We start from the raw sequence: 27,960 nt of genomic DNA, 5'->3' as shown, positions 1-27,960 counted from the left end.
GCGGACCCCACCCACCCGCCTCCCTCCGAGGGGGAGCCCTGCGTTCCAGTTTGGGTTTGTTTGTTTGTTTTAAGATTTTATTTATTTATTCATGACAGAGAGAGAGAGAGAGAGGCAGAGACACAGGCAGAGGGAGGAGCAGGCTCCATGCAGGGAGCCCGACGTGGGACTCGATCCCGGGTCTCCAGGATCCGGCCCTGCGCTGAAGGCGGCGCTAAACCGCTGAGCCACCGGGAGGCCCCCGTGTTGGTTTTTTTTTTTTTTTTTTTTTTTAATTTTTATTTATTTATGATAGGCACACAGTGAGAGAGAGGGAGGCAGAGACACAGGCAGAGGGAGAAGCAGGCTCCATGCACCGGGAGCCCGACGTGGGATTCGATCCCGGGTCTCCAGGATCGCGCCCTGGGCCAAAGGCAGGCGCCAAACCGCTGCGCCCCCCAGGGATCCCCCCGTGTTGGGTTTTAATGTCGAATTATTTTTCCCCCCTTGATGTTAATTCTAAAGGAAATATGGGATTCTAAATCCCCTGCAAAAGAAGGGGAAACATTCCGCGTTGATAAACACAGGAATCGAAGTAGGAGTTGCACCATTCTAAACTTTTCCCACTGACTGCAATCTAGGGAAGAAAAAGGAAAAAAAAAATAGAGTAAGAAACTGGAAAACAAACTTTAACTTCTTTATGATTTTTACCAAGGGTTGCTTCATTCTGTTGGTGTTTAGGAAAGAAGCTTATATAGGGGCGTCTGGGTGGCCCAGGGAGTTAAGCTTCTGCCCGTGGCTGGGGTCCTGATCCCTAGGTCCTGGGACGGAGCCCCGCTCCTTGCTTCTCCCTCTCCCCTCTACTCGAGCTCTCTCTTGCTATCTCTCTCAAATAAAATCTTGAAAAAAAAAAAAAAAGCCAGAGCAACCAAAGCAAAAACTCTGTTTGCTTTTTCTACATAGAAATCTTTGATGCCCTGACCTGTCCCAGCATGGTAATTGACAAGCAAGTCTTAGACTAAGTTAGCGAAGTCGTTTTGCCATTTTGGAATCCTGAGTACGGCACCATCATTCTGTATTAGGAATGAAATTGCTCAGAAACATCATTGGATTCGAAATGGGATCTAGCAACAAGGTATTTCTGGAGTGATCAGTCTAATGTACAGAATAACTATGGAGATCATGTAGTCTGTTCTATAATAATGCAAAGCTTGTCTTTCGTTGTTCACCTCAATTAATGATACTTGGTGCTTTAAAGCACCGAATGGACTACATATAGAATTTCAGTGGTTGGATTTGTATTTTTTGAGTTTTAGGATTTTCTGGGATACATCATGCTCCACATAGACAAAAGGGGCAAGCTCTTTTCCACAGCATTTCCACCTTTTCCACAGAAACCTAAGCCATGCATGAGCAAAAGATCACACTCTGCTTTATCAAGGAGATTTCATGGTTACAGGTTCCAGCACTTGCCAGGAGTTCTTTGAAAAAAGCCTCAGTAAGAAAAAGCCCTGGCTTAAGGTTACCATTATGACGGTCAGGGAATAACTAGGCAATTGGCATTCAGTCCCTGAATGTATCTTCCTGAGTGTTTAATCAGAGGTATATGGAGTGAAGGTGAGCCCTACCTCTTTGGGAGAGACTCCTAAAGGGGTGGGCTGGGACTATATGTTTCAGCAAATCTTCCCTACAATCTTTATGACCTAAACGGCTTACACTTGTCCACTAATTGACCATTGTATTTTCTAGCATGGTTATGAGAATCTTTTGCATGTCAGATCCTAGAACCTCTATGAAAATATGTTATTTTGCTCCATTACTTTTTTAAAAAAAGATTTTATTTATTTACTCATGAGAGATAGAGAGAGAGAGAGAGAGAGAGAGAGAGAGAAAGGCAGAGACACAGGCAGACAGAGAAGCAGGCTCCATGCAGGGATCCCCATGTGGTATTCAATCCCGGGACTCCAGGATCATGCCCTGAGCTGAAGGCAGGTGCTCAATAGCTGAGCCACCCAGGCGTCCCTGCTCCATTACTTTAAGTTCCATGACTGCTATCAATGAAGAAAAAAAGAGGGAAAGGATGAAGGATTGAATGAATACTTATCATATACCAGGCACTGTACTAGTCACTTGATACATTTAGTCCTCACAATAACTCTATGGGTTATTTTTCTTTTCTTTTTAAATATTTATCTATCTATTCATGAGACACACACACACACACACACAGGCAGAGGGAGAAGCAGGTCCTCCCCAGGGAGCCTAATGCGGGGCTTGATCACAGATCCCAGGATCATGCCCTGAGTCAAAGGCAGACGCCCAACCGCTGAGCCACCCAGGCGCCCCTATGGGATAGTTTTCTTATCCCCATTTTACCAGAGGAAACTGAGACAGAGTCTACATAATCTTAGTTAAAAAAAATGAACCTGTAAATAACAGAACCAGCGATCAAACCAAGGTCTATTTAGCTCTAAAATCTTTGCTCTATTCACTACAAACTAGGCGGAGTTCCTTTACATTTTTCTTTATAAAGCTATGCTAATTATTATGTACTGTTTTGCATGTCAAAGGATTTTGAGTTTTACATATTTAAAATTTGTTCCAGTATTCTTTAGAATGGTGGATCTCAAAATGTTTGAAATGCAAATTGTTAGGTTCCAGCCAGGACCTACTGAACTCTGGACCTTGCACCCAATAGCCACTCTCTCCTGGTCATTCTGACACATGGGAAAATATGAGAAACACTGCTTTAGAATAGCAAAGCTAAGCTGAGTTTGTTTTTTTAAAGTTAGGAGGTGATGCTCCTTTTCTTCAGGACATCTTTTCAGTTTTTTTGCCACCTCTAACTTCAGACTCATATTCTCTGTTACAGAAGTTGTAGATTTCGAACTAAACACCTGTGTGTATCTCAGAAAACGATAGTCCAGTTCTTTCTGTATCAAAGGCTGGCTTCCCATTTTCCTCAGACAGCTTTTTTATCTCTAGTTTTTAAATCATGTTTGGCCCTTGTGGAACTCCTTTTCTGTTTTAGAAGCATTCCCTATTGGGTGTCCCTCTCCCAATATGAAAAACAATTTTCTTCTTTCTCCTTCTCCTTCTTTCTCCTCCTTTATATATACATTTATTGCATTATATATACATTTATTGCACACTTTGAGTAGCAAGGTTATAGTATTGCTATATGTTTATGTTATATGATTGTTTATGTTTATGTCATTTAACTATCACTTAATTCTTGAACATCTAAGACACAGCTAAGATCCTAAAAGAAAAAAAAAATGGGATCATTAGGCAAATAATTACCACATAGTCATCCTGTGCACAAAAGTGCATGCAGGAAATTCTCTCAAGTTCTTACTTGGAATATTTGGCTTTATTTTAGATATACAGTACTGTAATTTCTGTACTTATCCAGCTCATTGCAAGTTAGAAACAATGAATCACAAGGCAGGGGGAGGAGGTGCTTTTCATATAGGCACATTGAGAGCAGCAATCACAATTGGCAGAATAAATACAGGAAAGACAAGAAAATGGGTAAAACAGAAGGACTGAAAATGTACAGTAGTCTGAAGCAATTAGTTAAATTGAACAATCTTTTATATCCCTCTGGGAAGGTAATAAACACAGCCCACAAGCCTGCCATCTGAGAATCCCTAACCTGGTATTCTGAAGGGAATTGAATGAATGGAATTCTCATTCACTGACCACCTACAATATAACCCGAAATCTCTGGAGGACATCTCTCTCTCCACAGATAGACACACACAGACATATTCAGGAGACAGCAGGGATATACAACCTGTGTTAAACCTTAGAAACTCTTTTACACAGGATCAGGGTAGGTTCCTAAAGCCCCATTGTCTCTAAGTTCCAATATTCACAAGTCCAGTGTAAGCAGAAGAGTTTACCCTCCTAGGCCACATATGCATGTCCACCAAACAGAAAGGTGAGCCAGCTCTTTGAAGCTTTAGAACCAAGCTTACTCTTCTCTTTTTTGCTGATATCAAATTGTAAAATGGTGCCTCTCAAACTTTAATGGGTATGCGAATCATTTGAGGGTCTTGTTAAAAAATGCAGTTTCTGATTTGGTGGGTTTGGGGATGTCCCAACATTCTGCATTTCTAATTAGCTCCTAGGTGATGCTGCTGCTGCTGCTAGTCCGAGCATGCTCCTGGCCTTCTACAGCAGCAGTACTTTCTTAGGCCTTTAAGATACTGAACCAGTTCCTCATGGCTTAGTGGGCACCCAGTGTTGACACTGATCATCTCGCCACACATTCAGCAGTGTTCCCATTTTGGCAGTTATCTTTCTTCTTGCTGATTATTGTTTGTTGTAGGAAAAATGGTGTATTAGCTCTGGCTGCCATGACAAAATACCATAGACTAGGTGACTTAAATAACAGAAATTTATTTTCTCACAGTTCTGGAGGCTGGAAATCCAAACTCATGGTGCCAGCACCAGGAGGCTCAGGTGAGAGCTCTCTTCCAGGCTTGTAGAACCCCACCTTCTCATTATGTCCTCACATAACAGGGAGAGATATCTCTCTGGTGTCTCTTTTGCGTAAGCGTACCAATTCTATCAGGTCAGATCTCCATCCTTACGATCTCATTCTTTTTAAAAATTTTTATTTTTTTATATGACAGAGAGGGAGAGAGAGAACAAGTACCGGGAGAGGGGAGAGGGAGAAGCAGGCTCCCTGCAGAGCAGGGAGCCCAATGTGGGGCTCAAAGGACCCTGGGATCATGACCTGAGCTGAAGGCAGATGCTTAACTGCCTGAGCCACCCAGGCACCCCCCTTATGATCTCATTTAGCCTTAATCACCTCCTTAAAGATCTGTCTCTAGTATAGTCACGTGGGGGCTAATGCTTCAACATATAAATTGGGAGTGGGGGCACAATTCAGTCCATAACAAATGGCATTTTCACAATGGCATGATTCACTGTTTGCCCTTCAGAATTGTCCCAACTTTTAACTGATTTGTCCCAATTCACTGTATATTTAATTATTATGAGTTTCCATTCCTAAATCACTTTAACTTCAAATCCTTACTCAAAATACCTTCAATATGCTCACTGCTCTCTCACTGACATCAATGTAGGGATTAATATTTATAAAATACACTTTAAAAATGTAAACTCATTATAGGTTTCAAACTGATAAGAAGATGACCTAGATCAGAGCTTCCCAACCAAAGGACCAGGACACTGGTGGTACTTTGTGGTCCACAGTGCATTGAAAGATGTGGCAAATATCAATCCTCCTCAGACAGTAGGACAACTGAGGGGGCCTGTGGGTAATCCCCAGCCTAGTCTCCTTTGGCTGCAACACCATTGTGTTTATCCCACAGAAATACTCTATTTTCTAGCTGGGCTAGGCCAGGAGGGAGCTGGGAAGGGCTTCCAACACTGAAATTACTGTGCACGATCTTTAGTGCCATCTGCTGGAAGTGGGCACAATTGACACACTGTTGCTCCAGAAGGTGGATTTTTATTTATGAAGTTAAGGAAGCTAAAACATCATGAGAAGGGTTGTTTCTATATTACAGATTTAATTTTTTTTACTAGTTGGAAGGATAAACTTAAATTACATAAAAAAGCCAATGTATGAAATGCAATTCTCTTAAAAAGTGCCAGATTAAAAATATCAAACAGGCTACTTCAGTTAGGACAGTTTTAAAAAATCACTATGATGGCAAGGTTTCTAAGAAGCTTGACATATAAGGGTGCCTGGGTAGCTTAGTCAGTTAAGTGTTCTACTTCTAACTCAGGTCATGAGCTCATGGGTCAAGGGATCAGGCCTGCATTGGGTTCTACACTTGAGGGAGGGAAGTCAGCTTGAGGTTCTCTCTCTCTCCCTCTCTCTTTGCCCTCCCCCTACTCACACGTTCTCTCTCAAATAAATAAATCTCTCTTTTTTAAAAGAAGCTTAACACATAAAAAATGTCTAAGAATTTGTGGGCGGGAGTGAACTAGAGAGGTGAGTCCATGGGAAAATGCTAAACTTCCTAAAATATTAGAAAACTTTCTTCAGAAGAGTAGGAAGTCTTGCTTCAGATGTCAGAACAGGGACAAATAAGTTGAGTTTTGATACATGAGCTATGTTCAGTCAGGATTCTGAAATTCTGGAAAAGATATCCCTACAATGTTCAACTACATGTGCCCCACACTTGCTCCCAATGCTGGCTTTCATAACCCGTCATTCTATTTGCCACTTGGATTTCATTTAGCTAGATGTTTTCAATAATTAAAAAAAAAAGTTTATTAATATCCCTAAAGTCTTTAAAAGCATATCCAACTAAAATTCCAACAAAATTTAAATTTCTGTTGTGGGCTGAATTGTGTCCCCTCATAATTCTTATGTCAGATAACAAGAATTCCTGTCCTCTTCAAGGGTCTTGCTGAACTAAAAATTAGATTGACATGAACCAAATTAACAAGAGAAAATAAAATTTAATAGCGTATTTACAAGGAATCCACCCAGACATGGAAATTCCAAAGATCAGCAAAATGAGGTCAATTTGTCCTTGTAAACTAAGGGGATAGGGGTCTGGGACTTAAGAGGAAAGGAATGTAATTCACAGGAAGATAAGAAGAGCAGATGTTTGGTAATCAGATGTTTGCCCTGCCACGTAGATAGGTCACTCAGATGAAATTTATCTTTGCTAATACTCTTATTCCAGAAAGACTCTCCAGTTTAGATTCTTCTACGTAGTTAAAGGAGGGGCAAAAGTTTCTCCTGGGCTCACAGACTCTCCAGCTCAAAATAAACTGCATGCCAAAGAGGCACATTCTCAAGGGGCCTTTGGAACCCCTTTAAGTCCTAACCACTAATAACTCAGAATGTGATTGTGTTTGAAGATAGAACCTTTTTATTGAGGTAAAATGCAGTCATATGGATTGACCCTAATCAATTTGACTGGTGTCTTTATAAGAAGAGATTAGGACACAGATTTGTTTGTTCAGAGGAAAGACCACATGAGAACAAAGGAGAAAGCAACCATCTGCAAGTCAGAGAGAGTCCTCAGTAGAAACCAAACCTGATGAGTCCTTGATCTTGGACTTCAAGACTTCAGAAGTATGAGAAAAAGAATTTCTATTTAAAAGGATTTATTTATCTATTTATTTATTTGAGCGAGAGTGTGTGTGCGCGCGCGCGAGAGAGAGAGAGAGAGAGAGAGAGAGAGAGAACAAATAGGAGGGACCGAAGGAGAGAGAGGGAGGTCTCAAGCAGACTGCATTGAGTGTGGAGCCCGACATAGGGGTCGCTCTCACCACCCCAAAATCACCACCCTGAGATCATGACCTGAGCCAAAACCAAGAACTGGACACCCAGGTGCCCCCAAAATTATCTATTGTTTAAGCCATCCAGTCTGCGGTATTTTGTTATGGTGTCCCTAGCAAGCTAATATAATGTTCTTCTTGTGAGGTCTTTATTTCCTCTATATTTAGTTCAAGGATTAAAGTAGATTTACTTGGCTCATAATTTCTTTCATAAAGGTTTTTTTCTTGTAAGAAATTTCTTCTTCACTAATGAAGTGTAGAGATCAAGTAGATTCCTATACACATTCCTATTGCTGTGTAATAATAGACTACAACAAGTCCTTATCACATTCTAACATAGTTAAATGATAGTATGAGGGTTGAGCTACAGGAAAGTTGGTATGGGAGAGGGTTATTTTAAAGAGGAATTTCTCCCATGAGAAATTCTCCTTTTAAGTATAACAAAGTGGGTAATGTTATTCCCCAGAAATTCTCTGAGAACATTTCTTTTGAGAAAAACATTCAGGAAGAGAGAAATATACATTCTAAGAGATGCTACATGCTTCTCACCAAGAGAACTGAGAGGCCTCGAACTGTGCTTTGTGTGGTTGGTAAGTGGCTACACAAGAATTGATGCCTTCTCATTTTTATACCATTGGGAAGAAGGTAGTGAGCAAAGTAGAAGCAAAACTGAAACAACAACATGGAGGGATTGAGGGATTGAAAGAGGAGAATTTTCACTATCATGAGTAGTGAGGAAACATACACAGAGATGTTATAGGAAGCTTTACTTTCTATTTTTTTCTGTGAAAGATTTCTGTATTACATCTTTAAGGAAATCTACTATAGGTCTTTACTATTTATCAAAATTAGTCTTATTATCCCCACAGAAACTGGATGGATGGTGCCCAGTTATAGATTGCACAAACGTCATCCAAAAGGCATCTCTAGGCCTAGCTGTTCTTATTTCCTGGATCTAGGAGATTTCTGATATATGAGTGAAGTGGGGATTTCCTGTGTACTTTCTAAGACAAAGAGTTCTTACTTTGTTCTCCATGGAACTCCAGTAGAGCTGAAACCAAGTCATATAATCCATATACTTTGTCTATAGCTAAGGCAGAGAAAGTCAGCAGGTCTGGTATCTATTAGTTTTCCCCCTAGCTGAAGTTTGAAAAATATGTGCTTTGAGACACACACTGGGCTTAGGTAACATTTCTTCTCTGTGTATGTGTGTGTCTGTATTATGTTGTTATTGTAATCAGCCAACCGGGATAAAGTAACAAAAAATTGTAATGGCTGCAAATACATGAGTTCTTCATAGATACAAAATTTAGTCATTTTGATAGTTAATCTGCATATATATAAACAAAAGGCATAGTCATAATTCTGTCCCATGATCATTAGGCATAAATGAAAGAATTGTACACAAATCACTGTGGTAAGTAAGCCACATGTTTACTTTCAAAATAAGGGAAAAGTTGGAGATAAAAATAATTGTTGCCATTTTGGGGCACCTACTATGTGCTGGGCATTGCTTTAGGTATGCTAGTATAATATTAGCTCCACAAGATAGTAGACATTTAAAAAAGAATTCTATAAACAAGAAATCTGAAAATCAAAGAGATTAAGACCAAGACCACAATTATTTTAATAATTCAGAGAGCGGGATAAGAAATGCAGGAAGTCACAGAGAAAGAAGGGAGGTGGGTTGCCCGAAAGACTCCAGAATCCAGGTAGAAAGGTATTTGATCCAGTCTCTAGTAGCTAATGACATCCATTATGAAGATTTTCTCCTGTACGCTATATTAAGTATGAAACAGTATGAAGAATGCCACTTTTGACTCCTCCTCAGTCAAGAAGTTTCTTTTCAAAAAAATTTTATTTATTCATTCATGAGAGACACACATAGAGAGGCAAAGTCATAGGCAGAGGGAGAAGCAGGCTCCTTGCCAGGATCCAGATGCAGGACTTGGTTCCGGACCCTGGGATCACACCCTGGGCCAAAGGCAGATGCTCAACCGCTGAGCCACCCAGGCGTCCCCGCCAAGAAGTTTCAATAAGCAGACTATTGAGAACTTAAAAAAATATGTTAACAAACTTTACCCAAGTAATGGGTACCATTTTGTTTCTTTAAAGATCCCAGAAAATGGAGTCTAGTTAGCTCACTAAAAAATTCTGTTGTTAGCATATCTTTCTAAAGTTTTTTTTTTTTTAATTGGGCTTTCTTAAAAGCCTCAAATCTGAGGCTCTAAAATGCAATAACTCTCTTCCATTTAACAGTTAAGTTTGAAAACAAATTAGAAAAAAAAAAAAAGAAAACAAAGTAGAAAGTTCTATCTCTTCCTTTGGGCTTACCTAATTTTTCTTCTGCTTTGTGGAATAACGTGTCAGCGGTCTTCCATCGCCATCTGGTGGACAATGTACAGATGCGCTCTGACTTGAGAAGACCAGGGCACCATGGACCAACTTAAAGATGTTTATCCAGTGGTCTCATTACAGAGGACAGCAAGTTCTGTTTCTACATCCATTTTTATTTCTATAATCCCACTTCTCTTACACCTAAAAATCTCAACATTAAGGACCTACTCTTTTTTGATAAGATTGTACTATTTCCTTTAATGTTAAAATACAGATAAGCCTTAAATTAGGGTGGAGATATGGGGGACAGGGTGAAAGCAGTGTGACGCAATGGTTACTGAGTTGTTCCAAAACCCTGCCTTTCAGCACAATGGTCTTGCTGGTTATATTGGCTGTGGAACACTTTCTGAAATAAGTCCCGATGATTCTAGAAAAGTAGTTAACAGTGGGTAATAGCAGAGTAGATCAGAAAACTCAGGTTTTTTTTAAAGTTAATTTCCTTTTTATTTTTCCATAAATAAATGAGACAAATCTGTAGCTGGTTCAATATTATCTTCTCCCATAATAAATATAGGGCAAATGGTATGAGATATAATAAAATATAATAGAATTATTTTTTTCATACTCACGAAAACATTTAGCTATATAAATAAATACTGCCTTTCAAAAACAGTCAAGTTAGGTGATGATATGCTGCTAGCACACAAATACAGTAGAAATTGTAACCTCCATTTGTCTCCAGCCCAATGCCTTTACCTGCTGGCCAGGCTTCACCCACTGGCAAGCCGCTACTGAGCAAGATGGGAACTTCTAAAAAACCACAGCCCATAAGTGCTCATGTCTCATGTGACTAGGGGCATTCTTGTCTCACAGGTCACATGAAACCTGACCCTACCCTCCCTACATTATATTGCTGACTATTCAATTTAGGGCCCGCCGTATGGTGGGTCATGTAGAATCGCTCCTCCCACCCAGACATGGTTTCCCCCTTTTAAACTCTGACCTGGGTGGCTTGGGGTGGTGAATAATGTAATAGTTTCCTTCTGTCTGGTTCCATTTGGTTTCCTTTCCTTCCTAACCTCTCTAACTGCCCTATAGTTGCAGGGGTAACTCCTAGTCAAGCTTTCACCACATGACTCTATAGTTGACTTAACTGGGCACAAACTGGGTAAGTCAGAGTCCCTCCCCTGGCAACCCAGGACTGACAAAAATAATCCACTCTCAGTTATCTCAGTTTGGAATCATCTCAATGGAGGAGCTGTAGATCCTGGAGCTGTAGGAGGCCATTTTCAGCCATAGGGAATGCTTATCAATAGCATTTCCCTCCTGTGCCTTGTGATTTTATTACTTTTTTTAAAAAAAGATTTTATTTTGTTTTTTAAAAAAGATCTTATTTATTCATGAGAGACACACAGAGAGAGGCAGAGACATAGGCAGAGGGAGAAGCAGGCTCCATGCAGGGAGCCCAATGTGGAACTGGATCCCAGAACCCCAGGATCACAACCTGAGCCAAAGGCAAACACTTAACCACTGAATCATCCAGGTGCCCTGATATCATTACTGTTATAGGGAAGAAACGAAAGGAGGAAAAGCACGCAGTAAGGAATGAAATACTCACTCTAAGTGGAGGACAAAGCCAAGAAGTCACACCGAGGAGACAGTGCCAGTATGAAGGGTTTCATTCCAGTGCATTCCAGGACTTTTCACCACTGTCCTATTCTTCATAGAAGAAACTCCCCTCAGAAAAGAGAACTCTCTTACAGTGTTGGTAGGAATGCAAGCTGGTGCAACCATTCTGGAAAACAATATGAGGTTGCTCAAAAAAGTTGAAAATTGAGCTACCCTATGACCCAACAGTTGCACTGTTGAGTATTTACCCCAAAGATACAGATGATCCAAAGGGACACCTGTACCCCAATGTTTATAGCAGCAGTGTCCACAATAGCCAAAATAAGGAAAGAGACCAGACGTTCATCGACAGATTGATAAAGAAGATGTGGTACACACACACACACACACACACACACACAGTGGAATACTACTCAGCCAACAAAAAAATGAAATTTTGACATTTGCAATGATGTAGATGGAACTAGAGGATATTATGTTAAGTGAAATAAGTCAATCAGAGGAAGACAATTATCATATGATCTCACCCATATGTGGAATTTAAGAACTAAAACAGGATCATAGGAGAAGAGAAGAAAAAATAAAGCAAGATGAAATCAGAGAGGGAGACAAACCATGAGCACTGGGTGTTATATGAGACTGATGAATCACTGACCTCTACCTCTGAAACCAATGATATATTATATGTTAATTTATTGAATTTAAATAAAAATATAGATCACACATCTAGCACAAGAAAATAAAGGAAAAATTCTCAACAAAACAAAACCTAGCAGCCAATGAGTTAAACCAGTACCTCCAAGATTCTTGCATGTGTCCTGATAAAGTCACAAAAGGAAATATCTGCACAAGCCAATTGCAAATCAGTTTCACTACATTGTAATTGCCTTTTATGAGTTTGCTGAAGCTAATATGGCAAATATTCAGAAAATGCTTACTCTGTGCAAAACAGTGCTTGTCAATCTCAGGAACACAAAAATTATTAAGAACTAATACTTTTTTTGGGAGAGCAAACAACATAGAAAACTAATCATAGGTAATACATTCCATGACAAAAGTGTAAATAAAGTGGTTTGGGACAGAGAAAAGAGTGATTTATTCAGATTAAAAAAAAACAAAACAAAGCAACTTTATCGAGTGCCGAGATACCAACAATGTACTGAGAAGTGTGTTATGATCTGGAAATCCAATGTAGAATAAACATAACCTCTTCCTTTGTGGAGCTTAACTTTTATCACAGGGCACATGCAAACACGTTCTGCACCCAAAGCTATCAACTAACCATATGATGGATTTGAGAAGGCATCCAGAAGAGGAGATGTGTTGAACTGATATGGAAAAGTATAAAGGTCATATAGGATTAAATGGGGATGGGATAGAAAAGAAGATTTCCCCCAGAGGAAACTGCAAATACAAAAACCTGGTGTCGAGATGGTTCTTTTTTTAAAAAAAGCTTTTTTAAAAAAATTTGACAGAGAGAGAGAGAGAGAGCAAGCAAAGCAGGAGGAGAGACAGGCAGAGAGAGAGAGCAGGCTCCCAGCTGAGCAGGGAGTCCGATGTGGGTCTTGATCCCAGGACTCCAAGATCATGACCTGAGCTGAAGGCAGATGCCCAACCAACTGAGCCACCCGGGTGCCCTGAGATGGTTCTCTTAGCAGCATGAGGTTCTGTTTTTCTTCCTGGTTCCTGCCTGGCTCCTTCTCAGTCTTCTCGGTTCTGAGTTCCTTCTCCTTCTCTTTCCTGACTTTCTTGTGAGGAGTATTATAACTCACACGTACGTATCTTGAGCCCTGAACTGTTTCAGTAAGTCCTGATGACCAGGTGGGGTCTGCGTCCTCCATCACTTCTCTCTGTCCTCTGATTGCGATAATCATTTTAAATATAGTCTCTCTTGGGATCCCTGGGTGGCGCAGCGGTTTAGGCCTGCCTTCGGCCCAGGGCGTGATCCTGGAGTCCTGGGATCGAGTCCCACATCGGGCTCCCTACATGGAGTCTGCTTCTCTCTCTGCCTGTGTCTCTGCCTCTCTCTGTGTCTCTCATGAATAAATAAATAAAATCTTTAAAATAAAAAAAAATATAGTCTCTCTTTACCTTAGTCCATATTGGTTTCTATTGGACATTTCTTTCCTGCCTACCATGTGTTCAGCTGTGGGGTAATTTAGTAGGAATTATGCAAATAAACAGTCAATTACAAGCTAATAAGGAATGTAGTATCATGGCCTGCTACATAATTTCTGGGACTCTCTTCAAATGAATATGTGAAGTGCCTTATTCAAACAAGCAGGGGAAAAGTGCCATAAAAAGACTACTATAAAAAATAAATAAACTACTACATATTTTGTCTTTTCTTCAACAGTCTCCCTCAACTTGTTACGTCTTTTGAGTATTATTTCATGTCATTTTAAGTAAAGAAAAAATGATATTTTTAATTATTGGCATGAACTTTACCATTCATCTGTATTATACAACACTAATTTAAATGCAAATGTAGGAGCATTGAAATTGAAATCCTCAAAATTGAAATCATCAAAATTGCACAGTTTTTACTTCTTAGCTTGTAGATGCATATGCATTTTATTCTTACTGGAAGAGTAGAAATGTAGCATAAAATTAACTCTTTTAAAATTTAAATTCAATTAATTAGCATATAGTGTATTAATTTATTAATTTAAGAGGTAGAGTTTAGTGATTCATCAGTCTCATATAACTTCCAGTGCTCATTATATCAAATGCCCACCTTAATACCCATCACCCAATTACCCCATCCCTTCACTCACCTCCCCTCCAGCAACCCTCAGTTTGTTTCATAGAGTTATGAGTCCCTTATGGTTTGTCTTTCTCACTGATTTCATCTTATTTTATTTTATTTTATTTTATTTTATTTTATTTTATTTTATTTTATTTTTTCATCTTATTTTATTTTACCCTTCCTTTCTTTATGATCCTCTGTTTTGTTTCTTAAATTCCACATATGAATGAAATCATATAATTGGCTTTTTCTCTTTGACTTATTTCGCTTAGCATAATACCTTCTAGCTCCTTGCATGTCATTGCTAATGGTAAGATTTCATTTATTGATGGCTGAGTAATATATATACTACATCTTCTTTATTCACTGATCTGTCGATGGACTTTGGGCTCTTTTCCTACTTTGGCTATTGTGGACATTGTTGCTATAAACATTGGGGTGCAGGTGCCCCTTTGAGTCACCATATTTGTATCCTTTGGGTAAATACCTAGTAGTGCAATTGCTGGGTCATAGGGTAGCTCTATTTTTAGCTTTTTGAGGAACCTCCATACTGTTTTCCAGAGTGGCTATACCACCTTGCATTCCCATCAGCAGTGTTAAGAGGGTCCCCTTTCTTTGTATCTTTGCCACACCTTTGTATCTTTCCTGACTTGTTAATTCTACCCATTCTGACAGGTGTGAAGTAGTATCTCTTTGTGGTTTTGATTTGTATTTCCTTGATGCCGAGTGATGTTGAGCATTTTTTCTTGTGTCTGTTGGCCATCTGGATGTTTTCTTTGGAGAAATGTCTGTTTATGTCTTCTGCCCATTTCTTGACTGGATTATTTGTTTTTTGAGTGTTGGTAACTCAATTATTTTTTGCACTTATTTGTATGTGCACAGCCTACCCAAACTCTCTTGAACATTCCAGCTTCCTGATGAATAAGGCTAAAGGGAAACAGAACTATGAGTTCTCCTATATTTCCCTCTCCTTCTGTGTCATCATTTTTGGGCATAAGTTATTGGCTAATATCAGCAGTAATGGGAATAAGAAAAGATGTGGTAGCGTTTCTTGGTTGGTTGTGTTGCCTAGAATGTCATTGCCTTCTTTCTACATTCTGTATTCAAAACAAGTTCTCGTTTGAGAAATGTGGCTTCTTGGGATAGTTAGGGCCACCCACCCTCCCACCCACCCTTATCAGCCCAATCATAGACCCAACATAACTCACTGTCTTCTGGCCCTTAGTCTGGGTGAAATTCTATCTCCTCCACCATCACCACCAGCCCAGTGCAAACTATGGTCTTCTATCACTTGGACTGAAATAATCTACTGACTGTTTCCATTCCTGCTCCTGTAATCCATTAACACATTGCAGCCAAAGGGATCTTCTCAATACCAAATCTGATCATGTATACCCCATAAAGAATCTTTTTTTATTCATGAGACACACACACACACACACACACACACACACACACAGAGGCAGAGACATAGGCAGAGGGAGAAGCAGGCTCCATGCAGGGAGCCCGGCATGGGACTCAATCCCGAGGCTCCAGGATTACGCCCTGAGCCAAAGGCAGACGCTTAACTGCTGAACCACCCAGGTGTCCCCACCATAAAGAATCTTTTAATGCCTAGAGAATAAAGACAAACATGACCTGTAGACTACGGCAAATTTTGTTCCTACATCAGCAGCATGCTCCATATGAATGCTCCATTTCTGACCACTGGCCTTAACGCTCTTTGATCAGACCATTTCTTTTGATCTTTTCCTAGAGGACTCTTCCCCACCTGCATCCCAGTCCTTCCTTCACCTAATTCAACTCCATTCATCCTTCAAATTAAAGTTCAAATGTCCCTCCTTCAAGGAAGCCACCTCTTACCTCTGACAAATTCTAATCTTGTAATTGTTCTTTCTCAGAACCGCCTGCCTTTCCTTTGCAGCACTCCTACAGTGTTAATTTTATATTTATTTTTGTGGCTAATTTGTCTATGTATTATTTCAGTCCAAGTGATAGAAGACCACAGGTTGCACTGGGTTGGTGGTGATGGTGGAGGAGATAGAATTTCATCGAGACTCAGGGCCAGGAGAAGGTAAGCATGTTGGGTCTATGATTGGGCTGGTCAGGGTTGTGCTAAAGAAAAAAATATCAACGCCTTTTATGCATCTCTTTTTTGGCTTATTTTCATAATATTGATTGCAGGTGGTGATTATTTACTCATAGGATTACCAGAATAATGTGTCTTCCACACTGATCTTATGGGTTGTTTACTATTATTCTGCTCACTCCACCTGTACCTGGAAGCTTTTTTTAATACATAGTAAGGGGTGTAACAATTAATCATTGAATGAACAATAGCAGAATAGCGCAGATCTTTCTTTTGAAATTCCAGAGAATTGCAGATTTCAATGAGCGCTTAAATAGGATTGCAAATAATCGTACTGTTCTGACAGCTGAATGTCTGAACACTCTCGCCTTTTTCCTTTGCTTGAAATTTTACTTTAGTCTCTGTCAAAATATCAGTTGCAGAATGGGTATAATCCTCTTGTCCTTTGAGGTGAGGAGTTTGAAGGATTCAATGTATCTTGTTTTGTTGTGTTCATTGGCTTCTCTGTCTGCTTATCCACTCACCTGCGGGCCTTTTGTGTCTGTCGCTGTTATGGTCCCTAGTGAAATCTCCTCCTTTTTTTCTTTTTTGGCCCGTCTCAGAGCTTCCCAACATCTGTTATGGTTTAGAGGGACTCTTGCCTGGAAATAGAAGTTCTTTCCAGGCCCTGATATAAATTTCTAGTAAAAGCAAATGAATGAATATATAGCAAGAAACACCATTTCACAAGGAAGTTGCCCTGGAAGTGGACTGCTGGAGTAAAAAGAGCCATTTGCCTGTTACTTGGTCCCAGTAGCCTGATCACTCCTACCCGATCAGGATTTTGCATCACATCATGCAGTTTGCAGCAGCTCCATCCTCAGCAAACTGTGTGGATTACAGTATGTACATTGGCACTTGTTATACAGCAAGTGCAAACAGCTGGGTTTCTTGCTGTTCATCCATCGCCAAGATATGATTCCTCATAAGACCTTTTAACTGCTTTTGCAGTTAGTAACATCAGTGACTGGGAAATCAAACATTTTATCTAGTGGTTTGTTAATGCTATTTTCCAGATGTTTTCTAGAGCTGTTCTTCAGATGTTGATTTGTGGTGGCGTTGATATTTTCTTTCTATAGCGTTTTATTATTTTCAAGCAGTGATATTTAATTTAGTTAGGGGAAATGTCTTTTCCAAACTCTTTGTTTTTGATGACACACAGCTATTTTGTGCCTCCTGTTAATCCCACAAACTAGAAGACTTGGCCCGAATATAGGCATGACCAGACAATAGAAGCTTTAGAAGAACTGCTGTACCAGATTTTTCCTTCTGTCCAGGCTACCAGATACACTGATAGATTATAGGCCTAGGAGATTTTAGGGCCAGGGGATTATTTATTCAGATCCCCTCTTTATTCACAAAATGTAACTGGAACTTATAGATGCTATGTGATTTTAGCCTGGGCCACACAGCTAGTAGTAAAATCAGAATTAGAACCCAGGTTTCCTAAATACAGGGGAGAGGAAACCTTTTTCTTATGCTTCTCACCTGGAGGTGAGATACATGTGGATATGAGATACATGATATACATGTGGATTTGTTTGCCCTGTTCAGCAGCTCAAGGATGCATTCACTGGCAGACTGCTTTTTGAAGGGGCAGGACAAACTCCTGTTGTTGGTCCATGAGAACCATCCTTCTTCCGCATTGGCACACAGAGGCTGTCTTTTTATAGGCCTGCATCGAGGCATCATTCAGGTGGAATTACTCCTGTGCAACTGTTTCTTTGCCTCTACTCCAACCCCTCCTTTCTCTCTACAAGCTCTCTCCTACCACACAAACCCACTGAGGGCCTCTTAAAGCTTCGTGATCATCTGTTTCTTCATCCATAGTGAGAGAGGGAGGGAAAGAATCAGCTCAGTATGCTGTGAGGCAGAAAGTTTTGAGACTTTGACAGCAGTTTATAAATAACTCAGGGTAGTTGTTGCAGACAATGGGAAGTATATATGGGAAACGCCATAATAAAAAAAAATGTATTTGTTGAAAATGAAGGATGACAGCATACAGTCCAAACCCCCAAAAGCTTAACAGAAACTCTCATAAAACTGTAGGTAGGCTTACATTATATTACATGAGTTTTAAACTCTGGATCTGGGCCGAAAACATCACCTGCTTTAGGTCTTCAAATAGACACTTGAGCTACAGAATAATACAATTGACCAGCAAACCGCTTTCAGATTTGGTTGTAATCTATAGACTGTCAACTTGGGGGTAACTGGTAAAGTCATTTTTGGTCTCTTTTTGTCTGTTTTAATTCGTGATATTTCTCTGCAGCTAGCTTTACAAGAGAAATTGAAACGCAGCTGCTGTGCTGTAAATCCACAAAGTGAAATAAGCAGTGTCCAGTGAAGAATGAGGCTCCCAGAATAGCTCCTCTAACAATCCTGGTTGCTTCCTTAACTGGAATCCTTCCTTGCAGGCTCAATGATGATTCATGCATGGAGGGCAGTGGGACTTGATTCAAAGGCACAACAGGGCAGAAAGGAAGCCATAACTTGCTATTGGATATTGGACCAGATGGATCAACAGGGACAAAAAAGTCCCGCAATACCAGCCTCAAAATCTGAGTCAAAATTTACCGCTATGAAGGGCATTTGGGTGGCTCAGTCGCTTAAGTGTCTGTCTTTGGCTCAGGTCATGATCCCTGGGAACCTGGGATCCAGCTGGGCTCCTGGCTCAGCAGGGAATCTGCTTCTCCTTCTCTCTCTGCCCCTGCCTGGCACCCCACTCATGCTTGCTCATGCACTCTCTCTCTCAAATAAATAATATTTGAAAAACAAAACAAAACAAAACATTACCCCTGTGAGAATATACCTGATGACTCTTATCTGATTATGTCAGCTTTTACTATTGGTTATTCTTTCAGCATGTATGTATTGATTTGTTAGTACTATTGTCTTGTGACTCCGACCAGTCCAGAACACATATATAGTCAGTAGACTTCCAGTCTGGCATTCCCTGAAAGGGATCCTCCCACCGCCAGGAGGCTGGACTTCACTGCACTACTGTACAAGGACTTCCTTTTTTTAAAAAAATATTTTATTTATTTATTCATGAGAGACACAAAGAGAGAGGCAGAGACATAGGCAGAGGGAGAAGCAGGCTCCCTCTGGGGCACCTGAAGTGGGACTTGATCCCAAGACTCAGGGATCACGACCAGAGCCAAAGGCAGATGCTCAACCACTGAGCCACCTGGCATCTCTGTACAAGGACATTCTGTCCCAAATGCCTGACCCACCAGCCCTAGCTCCTCCACATTCTTTCACCCTCTTGGCTTTCAACATTGATGCATCTCTGGGGTTTGGGTCCTCACTCTACTCTTTCAGATCAATGCTTAAATAGCCTCTTTTAGCTTTTGAGTTTGTTTTTCCCCTCGGCTACATTTTCATCTCTCTTCTCTGTCTTGAAGCATTCACGGACAGTGTCAGGTAACAATGCCCTTCCATGCTTGGCTTCACTCTCAAGATTTGACAAACGATACCCTGCCCTTTGGGACATTCTCATTCCAGTGAGATCCAGGTATGTTAAAGAAGTGGTGGTATATTTTTAAAATGATAGTATATTTTAAAAGAACTTTTCTATTCAAGGTGGTTGAAATAAAGAGATATATAAAAGTAGACATGCCGGGATCCCTGGGTGGCACAGCGGTTTGGTGCCTGCCTTTGGCCCAGGGTGCGATCCCGGAGACCCGGGATCGAATCCCACATCGGGCTCCCGGTGCATGGAGTCTGCTTCTCCCTCTGCCTGTGTCTCTGCCTCTCTCTCTCTCTCTCTGTGACTATCATAAATAAATAAAAATTTAAAAAAAGTAGACATGCCAAAAATATGTAAAAGGAGAATGAGAGGGTAAGTAAATGTACCTGTTCATATTTTTAGCTATTAAAAAAATTCATTCCTCAAGTATTCCAAAGGAATATGATTTGGTGGTACTAACATGTAGTTATATTTAACTGTTCTGTATTCATTTGATATGTATATTTGATTTGGTATGTATATTTGATTTATTTGATGTATATTTGATTTATTTGATTCATTTGGTATGTATATTAAACTCTCAGCTTCTTAAGGGCAGAGACTGAATTTTCATTTCTCTTATTTCCCTTGCTGAATAGACACTCAATTTTTTAAGTGACAAACTGACAGATTCATTAAACCAAGGCCTGTATGTCAGGAAGTATGAGCCGTTGATCTGTGTACAGATGTCACCACTCTTTTAGAAGACAATTCTTGGGGATTATAGACCTGATAAATCACACCATGTAAGCATTATTCCTTCTGTCTCCCCACTCAGCCCCCAAATGTTGACATTTTTATTCAGATGAAATTCCATTAAAATAAATATCAAGGAATGACTTTATCAAGAGAACAAAAATGGGACCATTAGTCAATAAAACTGGTGGTGTGTGTGTATTTGTGGCAGGGGCACAAAGCTGGGAAAAAATTGGAGTGGCAATGTCATGAAAGGGACAATATTTAGCCTGAAGGGTCAGTGGGAGCAGGAGGGGGTTGTCATTGCCAGACTACTTACCCCTTTCCTCTTGCTTTGTGACTTTTGAAGGAATGCAGGTAAAGACCTTACCAGTACTCTTTACATCTCTCTCTGTACCACTCTGTTCTCACTGTCTCCCCTCTGGATCATACTGTTACCATCTTGGATCTGGATTATTGTTAATGGTCTCCTAATTTATTATTCTGCTTCTAATTCTCCTTCTAATCCATTCAGTGTAGCCTGATCAGATTAAAGTCTCCAGAGCATTGGGCTGATTGTGCCTTGTTTAGTCGTAAATGTTCAGGCACATTGATTTCAATTACCCTTTTCTCCTTGGCTCACGATTCCATGACATCCACAATCCCCCTCTAACCGAGGTGTCCTTCTGATCTCCCAGACTCTTCCTGGATGTTCTTTCTATGAAATGAGACTCATAGTTCCCCGTCACCTCCAAGACTTCTGCCACTAAACTGTTTCATAGCTGGTAATCCTTTACTGCCAAGACCTGTATCTAGATCTTTCCCATATTTCATGACCTAGTTTAAAAACTGCCTTGTCCATGAAATGTTCCATGAACATCCCTGAAGAAGTGGTATCTGCCACCTTTGTTTTTTCCACTGCATATTGTATTTTTATGTTTCTTGAGATATCTACCACGTTTTACCTTTTGTCATTCTTATTTGTGTGCCTGAACTGGGTGGTTAAGTGCTCTGAGTCAGACAACCTAGATTTTAATTCCAGGTCTGGTCACTTATGTGATCTTGGTTATTAACCTTTTTAAGTCTTGTGTTCTTCATTGGGAAATTGATAATCATAATTATTTCATAGGTTTTTTGATGAGGATTAAATGAGGTAATGATGACAACTATGTAGTAATACACTTAGTGCTTGATGCATAGTAAATGTCAAAATTATGTTATTTTATTTATTACTGTTGTTTTAATTTCTTTTCTAGACTTTAAGTTCATTGAAGGTGAAATCTGTCTGTATAGCAGAGACCAGCAAACTTTTCCTGTAAAAGGCCAGACAGTCAATATTTTAGACTTTGCAGGCAACATATATCCCCATCGCATTTTGTGAAATAGTAGAAAAAGCATATATTGGTCTCTGCTCCTGATTCCTGGCACAGAACAACTGAAACCCTTGTAGTTTCCTAAGTGATAAGAGCACTAGGAACATCTTTTGTTCTAATATTTGGTCTTTGATATCAGTCTCTGACACAGGGCTCCTGAAACTCTTGTAATTTTCTGTGTGACTTGAGTATGTTTTGTTTTAATGAGGTGACTCAGGGTGGTCTTCTGGATACGGACCGGTCACCAAAAGGACCAAGCTATGATTAGAAGCTTGGAGTTTTCAACTCAATCCCCTTTTCTCCGGAGAGGGGAGAGGAGCTGAAAATGAAATCAGTACTTGATCGTGCCTATGACAGGAAACCTCCATAAAATCCTAATAGCATGGGGTTTGGATTGCTTTCAGATTGGTGAACATATCCACATACCCCAACCACACAGAAACAGAAACTCGTATGCTGGGGATCCTCCCAGACCTTGCCCTATGTATCTCTTCATCTGGCTTTTCATCTGTATCCTTTTGTCATATCCTTTAATAATCTGATAAATGTATTTCCCTGAGTCCTATGAACTGCTCTAACAAAATAATTGAACCCAGGGAGGGGGTTGTGGTTTGGCTCCAATTTGTAGTCAAGTTGGACACAGGTTGTGGGTAACCTGAAGACCTATTACTTGCAATTGGCATCTCAAGTGGTGGGCAGTCTCATGGGCTGTTAACCTGTGGGATATGAGGCTATCTCCAAGTAAACGGTGTCAGACTTGAATGACATCATAGGACACCTAGCTGGTGCCAGAGGCTTAATTGGTGGGGAACTCTCCCTACCTCTGTATCTGTTGTGAATGTGGTTGTGGTGTAAGACTAAAGGAGACTTACTGGAGGAAGAAAATGACTTTTTCCCATTACACATATATTTTTTTTTCCAAGTAGGGTACACGCCCAGCATGGCGCCAACATGTGGCTTGAACTCACAACCCTAGGATCAAGACCTGAGCTGAGAACAGGAGTTACATGCTTAACCCACTGAGTCATCCAGACGCTCCTCTTTTTACTTTTTAAAAAATCTTTGAGGGGCATCTGGGTGGCTCAGTCAGTTAAGCCTCCTTCTCTTGGTTTTAGCTTAGGTCATGATCTCAGGGCAGTGGGATTGAGCCCCCCCACCCATTTCAGGCTCCACACTCTGTGGGTCATCTGCTTCTCACTTTCCCTTTCCCTCTGCTCCGCCCCCACCCCCATTTGAGCTCTTTCTCTCTCACTAAAATAAATAAATAAATCTTTAAAAAATACCTTTGAAAATGCAAAATTCATCCCTTGCTCACAGGCCATACAAAAACATAATTTGCTAAGCCCTGCTAAAGAGTCCACAGCACCCATGTCAGTGGTTTGTACATATAAAAATTAACTGAAGAATGTTGTTTTCATTGACTGAGCAATGACATGATTGAGCTCCATAGGAGTGCCTCTGTTCTTTTTTATCTCTTGCACATGACTCCATTTTGCTCCTTCTACTCTGCACCATTTGAAATCCTGACTGTTTTCATGTGTTGGATCCTCGGAACAAGTTAGATGAAGCCACCAAAGTGTGGAGGCAGGGGTGAGTGAGTGTCCTTCTAGACCTCTGTGCCTCTCTGGGTCTCCAATCTAGCAGGGGAGCTGTACACATGAAGTTAAATTATTCTGGAGAGAAAAGTGGTAAGAGTATTAGAACAATGTTAAAGACTGTATTATTACATTTAAATGGCGGCTATTTTATTTTATTTTTATTTTTTTAAATGGCAGCTATTTATGTTTCTCCATGAATGTGTAAAATCCTCTCTCACATGCTGGTTTTAATTGAATGTCTGACAAAACCAACCTTACTGTGACAAAAGAAAATGAGAATGTTGGTATTAGCATAGTTTTTTTTTTCCCCCTTGTTAACTGCATTTACATGTCAATACCTGGGATAACATACATTATTTACTTGGGCCTTGGTTTAATCACAACAGCATTCTTTCCATAGATAGCCAGGAATGCAAGTGAGAATGAGTGGCTTAACTGAGAATTAACTGGCAATTTGGGCATTGGCTGTTTTCCTTATAAAGTCTATTTTAGAAAATAATTAATATAATATTAAATTTGAAGCACAGACTGTATGTGTATCTTTACACATTTGAACTACTTCTCTCTTAAAATACTCAATAGTTGTGAGGCTAGTTATCACTCTTTGTATTAGGTGAACTCTATAAATTTACATATTTGCTCACTAGAGCAATATTAGGAAATATAACCATCAGTAATATCCATACAGGTTGCATTCCTTAACCAATTTCATACGTTAAAAGGTAATGAAATAGGGATCCCTGGGTGGCGCAGCGGTTTAGCGCCTGCCTTTGGCCCAGGGCGCGATCCTGGAGACTCGGGATCGAATCCCACATCGGGTTCCTGGTGCATGGAGCCTGCTTCTCCCTCTGCCTATGTCTCCGCCTCTCTCTCTCTCTCAATGTGTGACTATCATAAATAAATAAAAAATTAAAAATAAATAAATAAATAAATAAAATAAAAGGTAATGAAATAATTCTTCTCTGAGTACAAAAATGTCCACTAGGGGCTGCTGCTGTACACTGAATTAGCTAAAAGAGCCTAAAGAAATACAAAATATCAAATAATTCTACCCAGGAAATCCTTACCGTAATTGTTGATGCAATCACGAAACGCAAATAAGAAAATAAGTAGTGCATAACTTATTTCAGTATAACTTTGAAGACACTGTTATTTGCAGCTTGTTATTTCATATATGGAAAGAAAAATGTCTTAGGAGAAAAGCTAAAAAAAAAAGTCAATACTGATTTTCATTTTTTAGTAAAACAACAAAAGAAATATATAAAAATAGAAATTTTAAAGAACACCCAAAAATCAGAGATAAAGTATATACATAGACTTTAGACAGTGCTATGCTTTTAATAATATTGAAACACTTGGTTACTATAACAATTATTAATCTAGAAATTTAATAAAATTCTGAAGCAATCAAGCTGAATCTTGAAAGAGAAAATCTTAACTTTGATTCTGGTTCAAATTCAATACTTTTTCATTTACTTCCAGGCTTATCGACAAATGACAGTTGCCAAAATATCAAGCATATGCTGTAAATTTTATGAACCATGCTTTCATTTCCCTTTTAGGATTAAGATGCTAAAAGTTCTATGGTGATGATGTTTATGGGAAGACTGAAGACTAGTTCAAGAAGGCTAGGAGGCGATCAGAGCTTGTCTTCTATTATAATCACTGCAGTTGTTTCGGAGAAGTAAAGTTGAAACAACATGGAATATTTCCCTTTTTTTTTTTTTTTTTAAGGATTTTATTTATTTATTCATGAGAGACACAGAGACAGAGAGAGGCAGAGACACAGGCAGAGAGAGAAGCAGGCTCCATGCGGGGAGCCTGACATGGGACTCGATCCCTGGTCTCTGGGATCACGCCCTGGGCTGAAGGTGGCGCTAAACTGCTGAGCCACCCGGGCTGCCGGAATAGTTCTCTTTTAACATTAGTTTCCATTTTATGCCAGCTCTGAGGAAAGAGAATTACCCAACCTGCAGGGTGTGTGCCTCTTCCTTCCTGAGCAGCCAGGCCGCAGAGAGAGTATTCCTGCTGCTCTGATACTCCTCTCTTATGGAACAAATTTGCAAAGTCTGTGGCAGTGATTCATCGTTAAAGAAAGACACACCTTCTAGAAGCAAAGATGAAGAAAGAAGGATATTATATATTTAGTCTTTGCTATTTTTACCCTTCTTGGTTTCAGTTAAATTGTGACTTATAATCGTTTGGTTATAGTGACCCATTAATTCACCACACAGAAGTTCCACTTCAGTCAATGACTTCTTTTTTCAGACTTAAAAGAAAGTGAATCTATATGTTCTGATGTTTTCCCTGTAGTATGGTCTGTAATGTTACTAACTCAAAGTCTATCCAGTCGGCCTAGACTAATCTTGAACAAAAATTCAGAGTTTCACATGAATAGATAAATAGTGGTTAGTGCTTTCACTAAAAATAAACAAACATAAAGACCAAATTAGTTTTTGTCCTGGTCTTTGTTTATAACATGCACTAAAAATTACTGTTGTACTCAGGAAGTATTTTTAAGACTGAAGCTGACCTTATCGGTACTGTAATTCTTCCTTATGGTAAGGACCATAAGGCAAGGATCTTGTTGTGTCTTATAAAAATATCATTTTATATTTAATCATACATAATTTCTTATTTCTTTAACATCTGTCTCTTCCATTGGACTCTAAGAACCTCCAGAAGTATTTTGTTTAAACAGTGTCTATATAAATAGGTGCTTAAAATTTTGTAGGATGAAAAAAAATTTTTTTTGTAGCATGAACTTACAAATGAATAAACAAAGATAAACACTACTGCATTAAACAAATGAAATATTAGCCAGGAGGGCTCAGTTCCAGACCCCTGCAATAAAGCAAATATCTCAATAAAGCAAGTCAAATGACTTTTTTGGTTTCCCCGGTATATTAAAAAGTTATTCTTATACTACACTATAGCCTATTAAGTGTGCAATACTTTATGTTTAAAAAACCAATGTACATACCTTAATTTAAAAATATTTTCCTTCCAAAAAAATGGTAACCAACACCTTAGCTTTCAGCAAGTTGTAATCTTTTTGCTGGTGGAGGGTCTTGCCTTGATGTTGATGGCTGCTGGCTGAGCAGGTGGCTGCTAAGGATTGGAGTGGCTGTGGCAGTTTCTTATAAGACAATGGTGAAGTTTGCCACCTTGATGGACTTCTTTCACAGATTATTTCTCTGTCCATGCAATGCTATTTAACAGCATTGTGCACACAGTAGAACTTCTTTCAAAATTGGACTCAATCTTCTCAATTCTGCTGCTGCTTTATCAACTAAGTTTATAGAATATTCTAAATCCTTTGTTGTGATTTCAACAATCTTCACAGCATCTTTACCAAGAATAGATTCCATCTCAAGGAACCACTTGCTTTGTTCATGCATAAGAAGCAGCTCCTATTCTGTTCAAGTTTCATGCTGGGCTTGTAGTAATTCAGTTCCCAATTCAGGCTCTACCTCTAATTCTAGTTCTCTTGCCGTTCCCACCACATCTGCAGTGACTTTCTCCACTGAGGTCCTGAACCCCTCAAAGACATTCATGAGGGCTTGTCAACTTCTTCCAAAGTCCTGTAAGTGTTGATTTTTTTACCTCTTCCCATGAATCACAGATGTTCTTAAAGGCATTTAGATTTTAAATTAAAAAAATTTTTTTAATTGGCTCCATGCCCAATGTGAGACTTAAATTCACAACTCGGAGATTGAGAATCACATGTTCTACTGACTGACCCAGTCAGGTACCCCCTTAATGGCATCTAGAATGGTGAATCCTTTCCAGAAAGTTTTCAATTTACTTTGTCTAGATCCATCAGAGGAATCACTTATCTATGGCAGCTATAGCCTTATGAGATGTATTTCTTAAAGTTAAGAGTCAAAATTACTCCTTGAAGAATGGATGTTGTGCTAGCAGTCATGAAAACAACATTAACCTCATTGTCCATACACATCAGAGATCTTGAGTGACCAGGTGCATCATCGATGAGCAGTCATATTTTGAAAGGTATTTTTTTTTTGTCTGGATGGTAGGCCTCAAAAGTGGACTTAAAATATTTAGTGAACCATGTTGTAAACAGATGTGCTGTCTTCCAGGCTTTGTTGTTCCATTTACAGAGCATAGGCAGAGTAGATTCAGTATAGTTCTTAAGGGCCCTAGGATTATCAGGATGGTAGATGAGTATTGGCTTCAACTTAAAGTCACCAGCTGCATTAGCCCCTAATAAGAGAGTCAACCTGTCCTTTGAAGCTTTAAAGCTAGCCATTGACTTCTCCTCTCTGGCTCTGAAAATTCAAGATTGCATTTTTTTCCAATGTAAAGGAATTTCATCTACATTGAAAATCTGTTGTTTAGTGTAGCCACCCTCATTAACTACCTTAGCTTGATCTTCTGGATAATTCGCTGCCACTTCTACATCAGCACTTGTTGCTTCACCTTGCACTTGTATGTTATGAATATGGCTTATTTTATTCAAACTCATGAGCCAACCCTTGCTAGCTTCCAACTTCTCTTCTGCAGCTTCCTCACTACTTTCAGCATTCATAGAATTGAAGAGAGTTAGGGCCTTGCTCTGGATCAGGCTTTGGCTTAAGAAAATGTTGTAGCTGGTTTGATTTTCTATCTAGACCACAGCAATTTTCATTTTCTTATCATTCAGTGTTCACTGGAATAACACTTAATTTTCTTCAAGA

At 39.6% G+C, this 27,960-nt stretch overlaps 1 long non-coding RNA gene across 2 annotated transcripts; it reads left to right on the top strand.

The window, feature by feature from the left end:
- Positions 1–301: 301 nt before the first annotated feature.
- LOC144303858 (uncharacterized) lies at positions 302–26,097 on the top strand. Of its 2 annotated transcripts, none has more exons than XR_013370860.1 (6): positions 302–1,114; positions 15,962–16,049; positions 19,511–19,620; positions 20,214–20,360; positions 22,067–23,252; positions 25,206–26,097. It is a non-coding gene; the product is annotated as an uncharacterized LOC144303858 (long non-coding RNA). The 2 variants fall into 2 exon arrangements; XR_013370858.1 differs by having other exon boundaries at positions 24,823–26,097.
- The last annotated feature ends 1,863 nt before the right edge of the window (positions 26,098–27,960 follow it).

The sequence above is a fragment of the Canis aureus genome, chromosome 33, assembly GCF_053574225.1.
Source record: "Canis aureus isolate CA01 chromosome 33, VMU_Caureus_v.1.0, whole genome shotgun sequence".
Lineage (NCBI taxonomy): Eukaryota > Metazoa > Chordata > Mammalia > Carnivora > Canidae > Canis > Canis aureus.
The sequence above is the reverse complement of the archived record's forward strand: the minus strand, read 5'-3'. Positions and strand labels throughout refer to the sequence as shown.